The sequence below is a fragment of the Rattus norvegicus genome, chromosome Y (genome assembly GCF_036323735.1).
Source record: "Rattus norvegicus strain BN/NHsdMcwi chromosome Y, GRCr8, whole genome shotgun sequence".
In the NCBI taxonomy this organism is placed as follows: domain Eukaryota; kingdom Metazoa; phylum Chordata; class Mammalia; order Rodentia; family Muridae; genus Rattus; species Rattus norvegicus.
The window spans coordinates 25,301,961-25,317,919 of record NC_086040.1 but is presented as its reverse complement, the minus strand read 5'-3'; the positions used below and the strand labels follow the sequence as shown (position 1 = coordinate 25,317,919).

Sequence of the window (15,959 nt, the reverse complement as noted above, 5' to 3'; positions counted from 1 at the left end):
TTGCTAAAGTGTTTGTACATATTCACCAGGTAACATTCTTAATGTTGCCCTGTCAACCACACTCCTCCAGGCACCCACCATTTATAGTACCTCCTCCTATCCTCTCCCATTCTATACTGAATGAGCAGAGGACCACTCTGGGTACATCCCCTCCTCGGGCACATCAAGTCTATGCAAGACTAGATTCATTGTCTCCCAGCAGGTCCTGAAAACGCAGCCCGGGTAGGAGAACAGGATCCACAGACAGGCAACGGGTTTAGTGAACCCACGTGGTGACCATTGTGCTTCTCTACCTCTCTCAGTCCTTTCTTCAGTTCTTCAGTGAGACTCACTGAGCTCCATCTGATATTTGACCGTGCGCGTCTGCTTCAGTGTCAGTCGTCCCTTGGTGGAGCCTCGCAGAGGAAAATAAACATAAAATGCAAACATAAGAAAGGACCATTAATAATGTCAGTGTTTGTGGTTTGCTCATAGGATAAGTCTCACATCCGGCCACTTATCCTTTGGCCATTCCCTCATTTCCTCTTCCATCTCTGTCCTTGTGTTTCCTATAGAGGGGGCAATTTCTGGGTCAAAATTTTGGGGCTGGGTTTGGGTCCTTATCCTTCCACCTTGGGTCCTCTGTGGCTACAGAAAGTGACCATTTCAGTATCTGTATCCCCACTGTTACGAGTCTCAGCTAAAGTCACCCTCATGGACACCAGTGTAGCCTCACCCATCCCAGATTGCTGGTAAATCATAGATATAGCACCCACCCTGGACTATCACTGATTTCAGTTTATTCTCTTGGCCCTCTTTCCCTCTTGCTCGTCTCTCCCAAGAAATGATTCTCAAAGCACATTTCCCTTCCCATCCCCTTAGGCACCCAATCCTTTCCTTCCATCTGCCTCCTCTAATTAGTTTATTCCTTCTTCTGAGTGAAATTCAAGCATTTTTCTTTGCCCTTTCTCCTTGTTAATCCTCTTTGGTTCCGTAAATCTTAGTGTCGGAGGAAGAATGAAGAGGATGAAGAGATACAAAATGGGGAGGAAGCTGGCCTTCTATCTTGGTATAAAAAACAGGGAAGAAATACATGGTCCTTTGGAAAACTCAGTTAGTCCTTGGTAGGGGTTGAGTGGTATCGCTGAAGAGATAGCCTTGATCTGAGCATTCTACATAAGAGACTAAGGAACTGTGAGGCTCTCAGAAGCAAATGAACTACCCTGTTCTTATGGTTCCTGGAAATTAGAGAGTTTATATCCTTCATTCCTTTATTCCAAAACCCAAGTGTTGTGAAGGGCACGGTTGTTTTCCTGAGAGGTCATGACCTTTACTCTTCTTTTCTTTTTTTTTTCTTTTCTTTATTTCTTTTTTTTTTTCTTTTTTTTTTTAACTTGACTATTTCTTATATACATTTCGATTGTTATTCCCTTTTCCGGTTTCCAGCAAACATCCCCCTAACCCCTCTCCCTCCCCTTCTTTTTGGGTGTTCCCCTCCCCATCCTTCCTCCATTGCAGCCCTCTCCCCAACAATCTAGTTCACTGGGGGATCAATCTAAGCAGGAACCGGGGCTTCCTCTCTTTTTTTCATGAAGAAAAGGTCCTAAGGAAGAAGGGAAAAACAAGTATTGTGTCCCTAACTCACGGTAAACTCCTCCATGCTTTGGATACCTATAGTGAAGTTTGGGTCTGACACTGATATTTGAGAGAGAGAAGTGATTCTAGTGGAGACTTCAATAACTCAGTCGTTCCACTACTATTACTCTGACTACCACTTCAGATTTCCGAGATGTTTCTATATATACATTTTGAATATTATTTCCCTTCCCAGTTTCCTGCACACAAGATTGCTAACTTTTCCATTTCCTTCTACTCTAACCAACCTTTCTGCTTCATGATATTGCCTTTAACTCGGAGACAAACTAAGAATGACAAGAGCTTCTCTTTCCAATGTTGCCGAAAAAAGCCATCCTCTGCAACATATGCATTTGTATCTATAAGTCAGTCCATGTACTTTCTATGTACATTGGTCTAGTATTAAAAAGATCTGGTTCACTGGCATCGTTGTTCTTATGGGGTTGAAAGCACCTTCAGCTCTTCTAATCCTTTTTCAAAATTTACCAACAAGAGGTCCGTTTTCAGATCACTGGTTTGCTACTAGCATTCACTTCTGTATTTGACATGCTGTATCTGTGTCTCTCAGTAAATATCTGTACCCAGTTCCTTGCAGAATGTATTTCCTACCTTCATCAATCTTATCTAGGTTTTTTGTCTGATGTATACATATGTACTTTGGTGCCTCTTAAACCTATGAAGTTAATTGGAAAGTTAACATGGATTCTGAACAACTATGTCAAGAATATAGAATTCAAAAATGACAATTTCAAAGAGACTCCCCCTGTTTTTATGAACCTACTGAAGTAAACTTTATTTTTTCTCCTTTTTTCGGAGCTGGGGACTGAACCCAGAGCCTTGTATTGCTAGGCAAGCGCTCTAACACTGAGCTAAATCCCCAACCCTGAAGTAGACGTATAACTGGTCCTCAAGCCATCCTTTTCCCTGCACATCATATGGTATCTTACGTTTGGCCTGAAGAAAGAATCATGTAAATCATCCTAAACCCTCATGTCTGTCCATGGGAACATTGGAAGCTAGATAGGGTAGTACAGATATCAAATGGGACAAGAAACAGAATTCAATAGTCCATGTTGTCCTTTGCTTTCCTGATGTCTGGTAATTTTTCGATAAAATAAGAATTTGGGAGATTAGCATTTAAGGTAAGTACACAGAATGTACACTATTATAGTTACTCTATAGCTGGGCCCCATTTGTGACCATATCATTGCAGAAAATGGTATTGGAAACAGAATTTTTGTGTGTATTGAGAAATATTTACAAAGGCCCCTAACAAGGAATTTACAATAAGAAATTGAAATACAGGATATTTAAGTTCTTTTTTTTCCAGAGCTGGTAAGAGCACCAGTGGAAGGGGAAGCCCTGGGTCCTGCTAAGATTGAACCCCCAGTGAACTAGATTGTTGGGGGGATGGCGGCAATGGGGTGAGGATGGGAAGGGGAGCACCCATTAAGAAGGGTAGGGGGGAGGGGGATGTTACCCGGAAACCGGGAAAGGGACTAACACTGGAAATGTATACAAGAAATACTCAAGTTAATAAAAAAAAAGAAATTGAAATACAATATTCATTCAATTTTACGTCTGTAGGGAAAATACTGGTCATTGGGAAACAGAGAAAACCTAGAAAATTCAACTGTATGTCACAAGAATGAACCTAGGAATAAAAATATTATCTAGGAGAATCTCCTACTCTCCATGTTCCTAAATCTTTTTCAATCATGTCAAGCGCCACAGCATGTAACCACTAGTGAATCAGCGAGAACCACTAGTGAATTAGAGAGAAGGAATATATAATGGTTTCCACTGTGTCACAGGAGACATACCTTTAAAGTGCAAACTTGAATCTTGTCAATGTAAGGAAAGTTGTTCATCAGGTAGTCCATGAGAGTTTTCAGTGACATCATCATTAGGCATCATGACCTTCACTCTTTTTGTCAAGTATAAAAGGTCCTAAGGAAGAAGTGAAAAAGAAGTATCTAGCTCTGAGTAAACTCCTCCATGCTTTGGATACCTATAATGCAGTTTGTGTCTGACACTGATATCTGGGAAAGGGAAGTACTTGTAGTTGAGACTTCATCATCTCAGTCTTTCCACTTGTATTATTCTGAATAACACTTCAGATTTCTGCATGAATATGTCTTACTTGGCAACTCTCTTTCTTTTATATCATTCTTTTTTATTTTTTACCAAAATTTGATTTTTTAACTGAATGTTTCTATACTTACTTTTAAAATATTATTTCTTTTCCCAGTTTCCTGCCCATAAGGTTACTACGCATTCCATTTCCTTCTTTCAAATCAGCCTTTCTGCCGCAATGCATTCCCTTGAACTGGGAGACAAAGTAGGGAGTACAAGGGCTTCTCTTTCCAATGTTGCCCAAAATGGCCATCTTCTGCCACATATGCATTTGAAGGCATAGGTTAGTCCATGTACTTTCTTTTTATATTGGTCTATTATGAGAAAGCGCTGGTTCACTGGCATTGTTGTTCTTCTAGTGTTGAAAGCACCTTCAGCTTTTCGAATCTTTTCAAAATGTACCAACAGGAGGTCCGTTTTCAGATCTCTGGTTTGGTCCCAGCATTCACTTCTCTATTTGACATGCTGTATCTGTGTCTCTCAGTAAATATTTATATCTGGCTCCTGGCAGAATGCACTTCTTACCTTCATCATTCCTATCTAGTTTGGTTGTCTGATGAGTACAAATATAGATTTGGTGCGTCTTACACCTCTTTCGTCAAGTGGAATGTTCACATGGATTTTGCCCAACTATGTCAAGAATGTAGAACTAAAAAATGCCAATGCAAATAGACTCCGCCCTGTTTTTATGAACCTATTGAAGTAGTCGTATAACTGGTCCTCAAGCCATTCTTCTTCCTGCCCATCATCTGGTATCTTACTTTTGGTTTTAATAAAGAATCATGGTAAAACATCCTAAACCCTCAAGTCTGACCATGGGAACACTGGAAGACAGATCGCGTAGTACTGATATCAAATGGGACTAGATAACCAAATCCAATAACCCATGATGTCCTTTGCTTTCCTGATGTCTGGTAATTTTTTGTTAAAATAAGGATTTGGGAGTTTATCATTTGAAGGATGTACACAGTATTTAAACTGTTATGCTCACTCTATAGCTGGGCACCCTTTGTGACCAAAATCATTGCAGAAAATGGAATTGGAAAACAGAATTATCGAGTACACATTGAGGAATATTTACAATATCCCCTGTCAAGGAATTAACCATAAGGAATTGAAATACAATATTCATTCAATTAAAGGTCTGTAGGGAAAATACTGGCCTTTGGCAGACAGAGAAAACAGAGAAAATTGAACTGTATATCACAGGAATGAAACTGGGAATAAAAATATTATCTAGAATTATCTCCTACACTCCATGTTCCTAAATCTTTTCTACCCAGGCCAAGTCCCTGTCTAATTTTCTCCATTGAAAGCATGTAACCACTAGTGAAGCAGAGAGAAGTCTCTAGCTTTAGAGAGATGGGTTATGTATAGGTTTTTATTGTGTAACAGGAGACATACCAGGAAAGTGCAAACTCGAATCTGGTCAATGTAAGGAAAGGTGTTCAGCAGGTAGGCTATTGCAATTCTCACTGATATCATCATTAGGCCTTCCCTGAAAAAGCTCTTTTATCCTGCTTAGGCCTAGCTTCTTTTGTGATGTCACGAGTGTTGTCCTGACTGCAATTGAATTGATGATATTCCTTCAGTACCTCTAGGGTTTACTAATTCGCTCCAAATTCAGAGTAAAGAGCCATTTGCAAGGGAGAACAAAGAGGAAGATGATATCAGAGATGGGGAGGAGGAAGCTGCCCTTCTGTCTTTGTATAAAAAATGTAAGAAATATGTGGTCTATAGGGAAGATCGGTGAGTCCTGCGCAGGTGTTTAGTGGATTCGCTGAAGAGATATCCTTGACCTGAGCCTTCCACATATGGGTATTAGTAGTTGGGAGCTTCTCAGAAGCATCTTGACGTCCCTGCTTGTTATGGTTCCTGGAATCAGAGAGTTTATACCATTAATTTCTTACAAAATTCAAGAGTTAGGAAGGGAATAGTTGTTTACCTGAGTGCTCATGACACTTATTCTTTTTGTCACAGATGAAAAAGTTTCTAAGGAAGAGGGAAATGCAGGTATTGTGTCCTCAGCTCACAGTAAATTACTCCATGATTTGGATTCATTTAGTGCAGTTTGTGTCTGACCCTGTTATCTGGGAGAGAGAAGTGATCCTATTCGCCACTTCATTGTCCCCGTCTTTTCACTAGTATTTCTCTGCCTACCATTCCCTGTCAATGACTTTTTAGATTTCTGAGTCAATAGGTGTTATTAGTTGATTGTACTCTTTTCTTTAATTTCTTTCATTTTTTTATTTTTTACCATATTTTATTCCTTATTATTAATTGGATATTTCTATATTTATATTGAAATGTTATTTCGTTTCCCAGTTTCCTGCCCATAAGATCCCTAACCATGCTCCTGCTCTTGTTCTATTATACCCCAAACTGCCCCTTTACGTTCCAATGAACTGTGAGTCTAACCCAGGGAGAACAAATGGGTTGTCCTTCCATTGATGCTTAAGGAGGACTTAACCAGCCATAGTTGTGTCTGTGTACCTACATTGAATATTGGTTTAGTACCAGAGAGCACTGATTCATTTGCATTGTTGTTCATATGAGGTTAAAGCCCCTTCACCTCTTGTAATACTTCCCCAAAATCTACCAACAAGAGGTCCATTTTAAGTTCACTGGTTTGCCACTAGCACTCATTTATGAATTTTTTCTAAGGAAAGATCTATATCTGGTTACTGACAGAATGCACTTCTTAGCTTCATCAATATTATCAAGTTTTTGTGGCATTCATATATATATATATATATATATATATATATATATATATATATATATATATATATATACATACAGTTCGATGGCTCCTGCAGTGAGGAAGTAAGGACGAATTTTAACATGGATTCTGCTCAACTAGGTCAAGAATGTAGAAGCCGGGTAGGAGATTTGGCTCAGTGGAAGAGCGCTTGTCTAGTAAGCCCAAGGACCTGTGTTCGGTCCCCAGCTCTGAAAGAAAAAAAAAAGAATGTAGAAAACACAAATGAAAATGGCAAATAGAGTCCCTCCTTTTCTTATGAAACTACTGAAGTACAGTGTTCCCTGGACTTCAGTCATTCTTCTCCCTGCCCATCCTCCTGAATCTTCTGTTTGGCCTGAAGAATGAATCATGGAAAAGCATCCAAAACCCTCAAATCTGTCACTGGGACACTGGAAGGTTGATACTGTAGTACTGATATCAAAAAGGTCTAGAGAAACAAATTTGTTACTCCATGTGGTCCTAGGATTTACTGATGTCTGAAAAATTTTTGAAATAAATAAGGATTTGGGAGTTTACTATTTGAAGTAGGTACACAATATTTACACTGTTTTACTCACTCTGTACCTATGCTCCTTTTTTTGCAAAAATCATTGCAAAAATTGAATTGGAAAACAATTTTTGAGTACACATTCAGGAATATATATTTCCCCTCTCAAGGAATGTAGAAAAAATATTAATACAATATTTCATCAATTGAAGGTCTGTAGGGAAAATATTTGCCTTAGAGAAACAGAGAAAACCTGGGAAATTGAAGTGTATGTCACAGGAATGGACCTGGGAATAAAATTATTATCCAAAGAATCTCCTCTTCTCCATGTTCCTAGACCTTTTCTCCCCATTCCAAGTCCCTGACTAACTTTCTCCATTCAGACAATTTAACCACTAATGAAGCAAAGAGAAGTATCTAGCTTTAGAGAGATGTAGTAAGTAAAGTTTCCCACTGTGTCTCAGGAGAAACTCCTTGAAAAGCCACTTTTGAATCTTTTCAATGTAAGGAAAGCTGTTTAGCAGGTAGGCCATGCAGCTCTAAGTGACATCACCATTAGGCCATGCCTGAAAAATCTCTTCTATCCTGGAGATCCCTATATTCTTCTGTGATGTCACAAGTGTTGTTGTGTCTGCAACTGCCTCTCAGATATTCCTTAAGTACCTCTAGGGTTTACTAATTGGTCTCTAATTCAGAGTCAATAATCATTTGGGAGTGAGAAGAAAGAGGGTAAAAAGAACAGTGATGGGGAGAAAGAAGTTCGCCTTCTGTATTTGTCTAAAAAAGGAAGAAACACTTGGTCCATTGGAAAGATCAGTGTTTCCTGGTTAGGGGTTGAGTGGGTTTGCTGAAGAGATATCCTCTATCTCAGCCGTCAACGTATAGGACTTAAGAACTGAGAGTCTCCCAGAAAAATCTGGACTTCCCTGCTCCTTGAAATCAGAGAGTTTGTATCATTAATTTCTTTATTCCAAAAGCCAGGTATTGGAAAGGGCCCAGTTGTTTCCTGAGAGCTCATGGCTTTTATAACTTTTCCGAGAAGAGAAAGGTCCTAAGTAAGGAGGGAAAGACAAGTATTGTGTCCTCAGCTCAGAGGACACTCGTCCTTGCTTTGGATTCTTATAGTGCAGTATGTGTTTGACAGTGATATCTGGGAGAGAGAAGTGCTTCTATTTGAGACTTCACCATCTCAGTCTTTCCACTAGTATTACTCTGACTACCATTCCCTGAAAGTTACCCTTTAGATTTCTGAGTCAATAGGTGTGATTTGCTTGCAGTTACCTTTTCTTTTTCTCTCTCTTTTTATTTTTAGCAATATTTATTGCTTTTCTAATTGGATATTTTTATATTTATATTTCAAATATTATTTCCCAGGTTCCTGTCCATGAGATTCCTAAGCAGTCCCACTAACCTACTTCTATAACCCCCGTTACTGCACGTTGACATTCCCTTGAACTTGTAGTCAAACCTAAGGAGGAGGAAGGACTTCTCCTTCCATTGCGGCCCAACAAGGCCATCCTCTGCTACCTATGGAGTTGGAGCCATAGGTCTGTCCGTACACAGTCTTTGAATATTGGTTTAGTACCAGAAAGCTCTGCTTAGTTGAATTGTTGTTCTTATGGGGTTGAAAGTCCATTCAGTTCTTGTAATCTTTTCTAAACATCTACAAACATGAGGTCCATTTTCAGTTCTCTGGTTTTCCACTAGCACTCACTTCTGTATTTGACATGATCTAGCTGTGTCTCTCAGTAAAGATCTATGTCCAGTTGCTGGCAGCATTCTCTTCTTAGCTTCAACAATCCATCTAGTTTTGGTGCCGGATATATATATATATATATATATATATATATATATATATATATATATATACATATATATATATATATATATATATATATATATATACTTTTGGTGGTTTCTACTACTAAGAATTTTGATGGAAGATATACTTAGATTCTGTGTAACTAGGTCAAGAATATAGGATTCACAAATGACAATGCCAAATAGACTCCCTCCTGTTCTTATAACCTACGGAAGTTGAGGTTTCACTGGACCTCAAGCCAATCTTCTTGCTGACCATTACCCAGAAACTGATGTTTGGCCTGAAGAAAGAATCGTGTTAATACATCCAAAACCCTAAAGTCTTGCCCTGGGACCACAGGCAGGTCAATATTAGAGAATTGATCTAAAAGAACTACAAAACCGCATTCTATAGTCCATGTTGTCCTTTGCTTAACTGATGTCTGGAAATTTATGGACAAAATAAGTATTTGGAAGTTCAACATTTGAAAAAGGTACACAATATTTACACTGTTATATTCACTCTATAACTGGGCCCAATTTGTAGCCAAATTTATTGCAAAAAATCGAATTGGAAAAATGAAAATTTTGAGTACACATGCAGGAACATATATAATGTCCCCTATCAATGAATGTAAAATCAAAAAATGTAGGACAATTTTCACTCAATTAAAGGTCTGTAGGGAAAATACTGGCACCTGGGAAACAGAGAACACCGTGGGAATTGAACTTTATGTCACGGGATTGGACCTGGGAATAAAATTAATCTCCAGAAGAATCTCCTTCTCTCTGAGTTCCTAGATCTTTCTAAGCCCTTGACTAGCTTTCTCCATTCAGATCATGTAACCACTAATGAAGCAGAGAGAAGTCTGTAACTTTAAAGAGATGTAGCAAATAAAAGTTTCTACTGTGTCACAGGAGACACGCCCGGAAAGGACACCCTTGAATCTGGTCAATGTAAGGAAAGCTGTTCAGAAGGTAGCCATGTCAGTTCTAAGTGACATCATCATTAGGCAATGCCTGAAAAAGCTCTTGTATCCTGGAGAGCCCTAGCTTCTTCTGTGATGTCACAAGTGTCGTCTTGACAGCAAATGCCTCACAGATATTTATTCCTTATACCTATGGTTTGCTAATTGGCCTATAATTCAGAGTAAAGAGCCATTTTGGAGGGAGAACAAATAGGATGAAGAGATCAGAGATGTGGAAAAGGAAGCTGACATTCTGTCTTGGTATAAAAGGAAAGAAGAAATATGTGGTTCTTGGGAAAACACCCTGGGAAGATGGCTTTAGTTCTTTTGTTCTCTAGGTGCACCAAGCTCTTGGAGAAATTGCTGAACATCCTAAAGACCTTTGGGCCGATGGTTAAGTTTCTAGATACCCCTTTTTAGATTTTGATGGTCCTGGGGATTGCATGACTGATGGTAAATGTTTCCCAGGAAGAGTTTGAGAGTCAGATTGATTTTTAGATGTTTTAGAAGACATGGAATTTTTCAGATATAAAATATTTTTCTGCATATCCATTAATAAAAAGGACACTAACTGGCAAGCCCCAACACAAGGAGGCAAGTAAAATCATAGTTAAGCAAGAAATTAATCTTTACAACAAAAGAAAGAGAAGCACACAAGCATAAACTAACCTCCAATTATGAAAATAAGAGAAAGTGACCATCACTAATCCTTAATATCTCTCAACTTCAATGGACTCAATTCCCCACTAAAAAGACCCATGCTCTCTCTTCCACATGGAAGTAGTCTCTACAAGGTCCCTCTACACACTCCCGGCATTTTACTGAGTCCTGATAGTCTCATACCTCTCAGGTCTCTAGAATATTCTAGAGCCACCAACTACCTCCAACATTTTAGCTCCTGAGATTGCCTGTTTCCATTCATTCTGCTGAAATTCAGGGTTTCAGTCTTACTCCCCGCCAATAACTGACCATGTTCCCATCTTTCCCTTACTGTCTCCTTTCTCACCAAGGTCCCTCACTCTTCCCTCCTGAGGTTCATTTCTTCACCCTCTCTAGTGGGATTGAGACTCCTCACTTTGGCTCTTCAGCTTGTTAAACTTTTATTTTTTCTTTTATAAATATTAGATATTTTTGTTTACATTTCAAATATTATTCACTTTCCCAGTTTTCCGGTCATAAGAGTCCAATCACTTTCCCCACCAGTTCTTCTATAAAGGTGTTCCCCCTCACCAACCACTCCCTTTCCCAGCACACCCTGACATTCCCCTACACTGGGGTACTAGCTTTGGTAGGTTAAGAGCTTCTCCTCCCATTGATGTCCAACAAGGCTACATATGCAGCTGCAGCCATAGTTCTGTCTATGTACAGTCTTTGAATATTGTTTTAGTACCAGAAAGCTATGGGTCATTGGTACTGTTGTTGTTATGGTATTGAAAGCACATTCACTTCTGGTAATCCTTTCTCCAAATTTACTAACAATAGATTCGTTTACATTCCACTGGTCTGCCAATAACCTTCATTTCTATAATTGGCATGCTCTACCTGTGTCTCTCAGGAAAGATCTATATCTGTTTCCTGGCAGCATGCACTTCTTAGCATCATCAATCTTATGTAGTTTGTGGCAGATCTCTCTATCTATCTATCTATCTATCTATCTATCTATCTATCTATCTATCTCTATCATATATCTATATATGTACATATACATACTTATACATATATACATATACATACACACACATATATATATATATATATATATATATATATATATATATATATATATGTATATATGTATTTATGTATATATTTGGTGGCTCCTACAGCTATGTGGTTAGTGGGAATTTTAGGATAGATTCTGTGCAACTAGTACAAAAATGTAGAATTAGCAAAGGCCAATGCCAATCAGACTCCCTCCTGTTATTTTTGAACCTATTGAAGTTGAGGTATCTCTGGACATCAAGACATTCTTCTTCCTGCCCATCCTCCTGAGTCTTGTGTTTGCCCTGAATAAAGAATTATGGTAAAACCTCCAAAAACCTTAAGTTTGGCCCTGGGAACAGGAAGGTAGATATTATAGAACTGACATCTAATGGGACTAGAAATCCACATTCTATAATCTATGATGTCCTTTTTGCTTTAATGCTGCCTCCTAATTTTTGGATAAAATAAGGATTTTGGACTTCATCATTTCAAGTAGGTATACAATATTTACACTGTTATATTCACTCTATATATTGGCATGCTTTGTTGCTTATTAATTGCAAAAATGGAATTGCAAAACAGAATTTTTGTGTACACAATCTGGAATATATATATATATATATATATATATATATATATATATATATATATATATATATATATATATATATATATATAAAGTCTCCTATAAGGAAAGTACAATACGAAAATGAAATACAATACTCAATCAATTAAAGGTCTGGAGGGAAAATACTGGCCTTTGGGAAACAAAGAAAACTTAGGAAATTGAAGTGTATGTCACAGGAATGGACCTTGGAATAGAATTATTATCCAGAATAAACTCCTCCACTCCATGTTTCTAGACCTTTTCTACCCATGCCAAATGCCTGATTAACTTTCTCCATTCAGAGCATGAAACCATTAATGAAGGAAAAAAACTCACTAGGTTTGGAGATGGAATACATAATGGTTTCCCCTGTGTTACAGGAGAGATACCTGGAAAAGGCACTCTCAAATCTGGTCAATGTAAGGAAATCTGTTCAGCAGGTAGGCCATGGCAGTTCTCAGAGACATCATCATTAGGACCTGCCTGAAAAATATCTTGCAACCTGGAGATCCCTATCTTCTTCTGTGTTGTCACAAGTGTTGTCGTGACTGCAATTGCCTCTCATATATTCCTTCAGTACCTCTAGTACTTACTAATTGGCCTCTAATTCAGAGTAAACAGCCATTTGGAAGGGAGAATAAAGGAAATGAAAAGATCAGATATGGGGAGAACGAAGGAAGCTGGCCATCTGTCTTGGTATAAAAAAGGAAGGAATACATGGTCCTCGGTATAGCTCAGTGAGTACTTGGTAGTGATTTAGTGGGAATGCTAAAGAGATAGCCTTTATCTGAGCCTCCCACCTATGGGAATCAGGAGATGGGATACTCTCAGAAGAATCTGGACTTCCCTGATTTTATGGTTCCTGGAAATCAGAGAGTTTATATCATTAATTTCTTTATTCCAAAAGTCAAGTGTTGGGAAGGGCACAGTTGTTTTCCTGAGAGCTCATGACCTTTACTCTTTTTGATAAGAAGAAAAATGTCCTAAGGAAAAAGGGAGAGACAGGTATTGTGTCCCTAGCTCAGAGTAAATTCCTCAATGTTTTGGATATCTATAGTGCAGTCTGGGAAGCAGCAGTGCTATTAGTTGAGATTTCATCATCTCAGTCTTTCCACTAATATTTCCACTGATTACCACTTTACTTCTCTGAGTCACTAGGTATGATTAGCTGTCAGTTTTCTCTTCGTTTATTCCTTTCATTTTTTTATGTTTTAGCTTTATTTGTATTGCTTTTTTTAACTTGATGTTTCTATATTAACATTTAATGTTATTTTGTTTCCCATTTAACTGCCCATAAGATTCCTACCCATATCCTTCCCCTTCTTCTTTAACCCCTCTGACTGTGCATTCACATTCCCTTGAACTGGGAGACAAACCTAGAGTGGGCCAATAGCTTCTGCTTCCATTCGTGATGAACAAGGTCATCCTCTGCCACATGCAGTTTGAGCCATAGCTCTGTCCATCTACATTCATTGAATATTGTTCTAGTACCAGAAAGCTCTGGGTCATTGACATTGTTGTTCTTATGGGATTGAAAGCTCCTTCACCTCTTGAATTCCTTTCTCAAAATCTGCTAACAAGATGTCTGTTTCAGTTCAATGATTTGCCACTAGCATTAATTTCTGTTGTTGACATGATCTACCTGTGTCTCTCAGGAAATATCTTTATCAGGTTGCTGGCAGAAGGCACTTTTTAGCTACATCAATATTATCTAGTTTTGGTGGCTGATGTATATATATATATACTTTTGTGGCTCCTACAGCTATGTGGTTAGGTGGAATTGTGACATGGATTCTGAGCAAGTAGTTCAAGAATGTAGAGTTCAGAAATGACAGTGCCAAATAGACTCCCTCAAGTTATTATGAACCTATTGAAGTTGAGGTTTCACTGGTCCTCAAGCCATCCTTCTTTCTGCCCATCCTCCAATATCTTATGTTTGGCTTTCAGTGAGAATCATTGTAAAACATCCAACACTCAAGTCTAGAAATGGGAGCACAGGAAAGTAGATAGTATAGTACTGATATCAAATAGGACTAGAGAACTGAATTCTATAGTCATTATGTCATTTGCTTTGCTGAAAATAAAATTGGAAACAGAAGTTTTAAGTACACATACAGGAATATTATTAAAGTCTCTTATCATGGAATGGACAATGAGAAAGTGAAATACAATATTCATTCAATTAAGGTCTGCAGGCAATATACTGGCCTTTGGAAATAGAGGAAACCTGGGATATTGAACTCTATGTCACAGGAATGAACCTGGAAATAAAATATTATCTATAAGAATCTCCTTCACTCTTTGTTGCTAAATCTTTTCTAGCCATGCTAAACCCCTAACTAACTTTGTCCATTGAGAGCAGGTAACCCCTAATGAAACAAAGAGAAGTCTCTACCTTTAGAGAGATTTAGTATGTAAAGGTTTCCACTCTTAAACAGGAGACTCTTCTGAAAGTGTCACCCTCAAATCTGGTCAATGTAAGGAAATCTGTACAGCATGTAGTCTACGGCAGTTCTCAGTGACATCATCATTAGGCCCTCCCTGAAAAATCTCTTGTATCCTGGAACCCGAGCTTCTTCTGTGATGTCACAAGTGTTGTCCTGACTGCAACTGACTCTCAGATATCCCTTCAGTACATCTAGGGTTTATTAATTGTCCTTTAATGCATTGTATACAGCAATTTGGGAGGGAGAAACAGAGGATGAAGTGATCAGACATGGGGAATATGAAGCTGGCTTTCTGTCTTGGTATAAAAAGGGAAGAAATACGTGGTCAGTGGGAAAGGTCCTTGAGTCTTGGGTAGAGGTCGAGTAGGTTCACTGAAGATATAGCCTTGATTTGAGATTTCCACATATGGAATCAGGAGCTGGGAGTCTCTCAGAAGCATCTGACATGCTTCTCAGAAGATCTGAAAAATAACTTGTTATTTTTCTTGGAAGTCAGATACTTTATATAATTCATTTCTTTATCCCAAAACCCAGGTGTTGGGAAGGGCACTATAATTTTTCCTGAGAGATCATAGCTTTTATCATTTTACCTTGAAGGAAAACGTCCTAAGGAAGAAAGATAAGGCAAGTATTGTGTCCTCAGCACAGAGAAAACTCCTCCATGCATTGAATTCTAATAATGTAGTTTGTGTCTGTCACTGATATCTGGGAGGAACAAGTGCTTCTAGATGAGACTTCATCATATCAGTCTTTCCACTAGTATTACTCTGAATACCGTTACCTGACAGTAACCCCTTAAAATTCTGAGTCAATAGTTGTGATTAACCGGAAGATTTCTTTTCTTTTATTTCTTTCATAATTTTTTTTTATTTTTAACAAATTTTATTGCTTTTTTAATTGGATATTTCTAAATTTACATTTAAAATATTAATTCCTTTCCCAGTTTCCTGACTATAATATCCCTTACCAGTCCCCTTAAGCTTTTCATTATAACCCCTCTTTCTGCCCCTGGACATTCACTTGAACTGGGAGTCAAACTTAGGCAGGACCAAGGGTTCTATTTCCATTGTTACCCAACAAGGCCATCCTCTACAACATATGCAATTGGAGACATAGGTCTGTTCATGTACATTCTTTGAATATTGGTCTACTACTAGAAAGCTCTGTTTCATTGGCATTGTTGTTCTTACAGGGTTAAAAGCACCTTCACCTCTTCTAATCCTTTCTCAAAATCTACCAACAATAAGTCTGTTTTCAGTTCACTGGTTTGACACTATTGTTCATGTTGTGGTTTGCCCTGAAGTTATCTGTGTTTGATGCTAATTCCACTGCCCCAAGGTCAGCTGCATAGTCCTGTACTCAGAACTAAGGTTACTTCACCAGAACCACGACCCCATTGAATTTGTAAAGTATATGTGAGTGGCAGGTACAA

At 38.4% G+C, this 15,959-nt stretch overlaps 1 long non-coding RNA gene across 1 annotated transcript; it reads right to left on the bottom strand.

Moving 5' to 3' along the window:
* Positions 1–301: 301 nt before the first annotated feature.
* On the bottom strand, positions 302–14,576 carry LOC134484271 (uncharacterized). The gene is made up of 3 exons (XR_010061683.1): positions 14,476–14,576; positions 3,438–3,564; positions 302–395 (listed from the first exon to the last, which is right to left on the bottom strand). It is a non-coding gene; the product is annotated as an uncharacterized LOC134484271 (long non-coding RNA).
* Between the last annotated feature and the right edge of the window lie 1,383 nt (positions 14,577–15,959).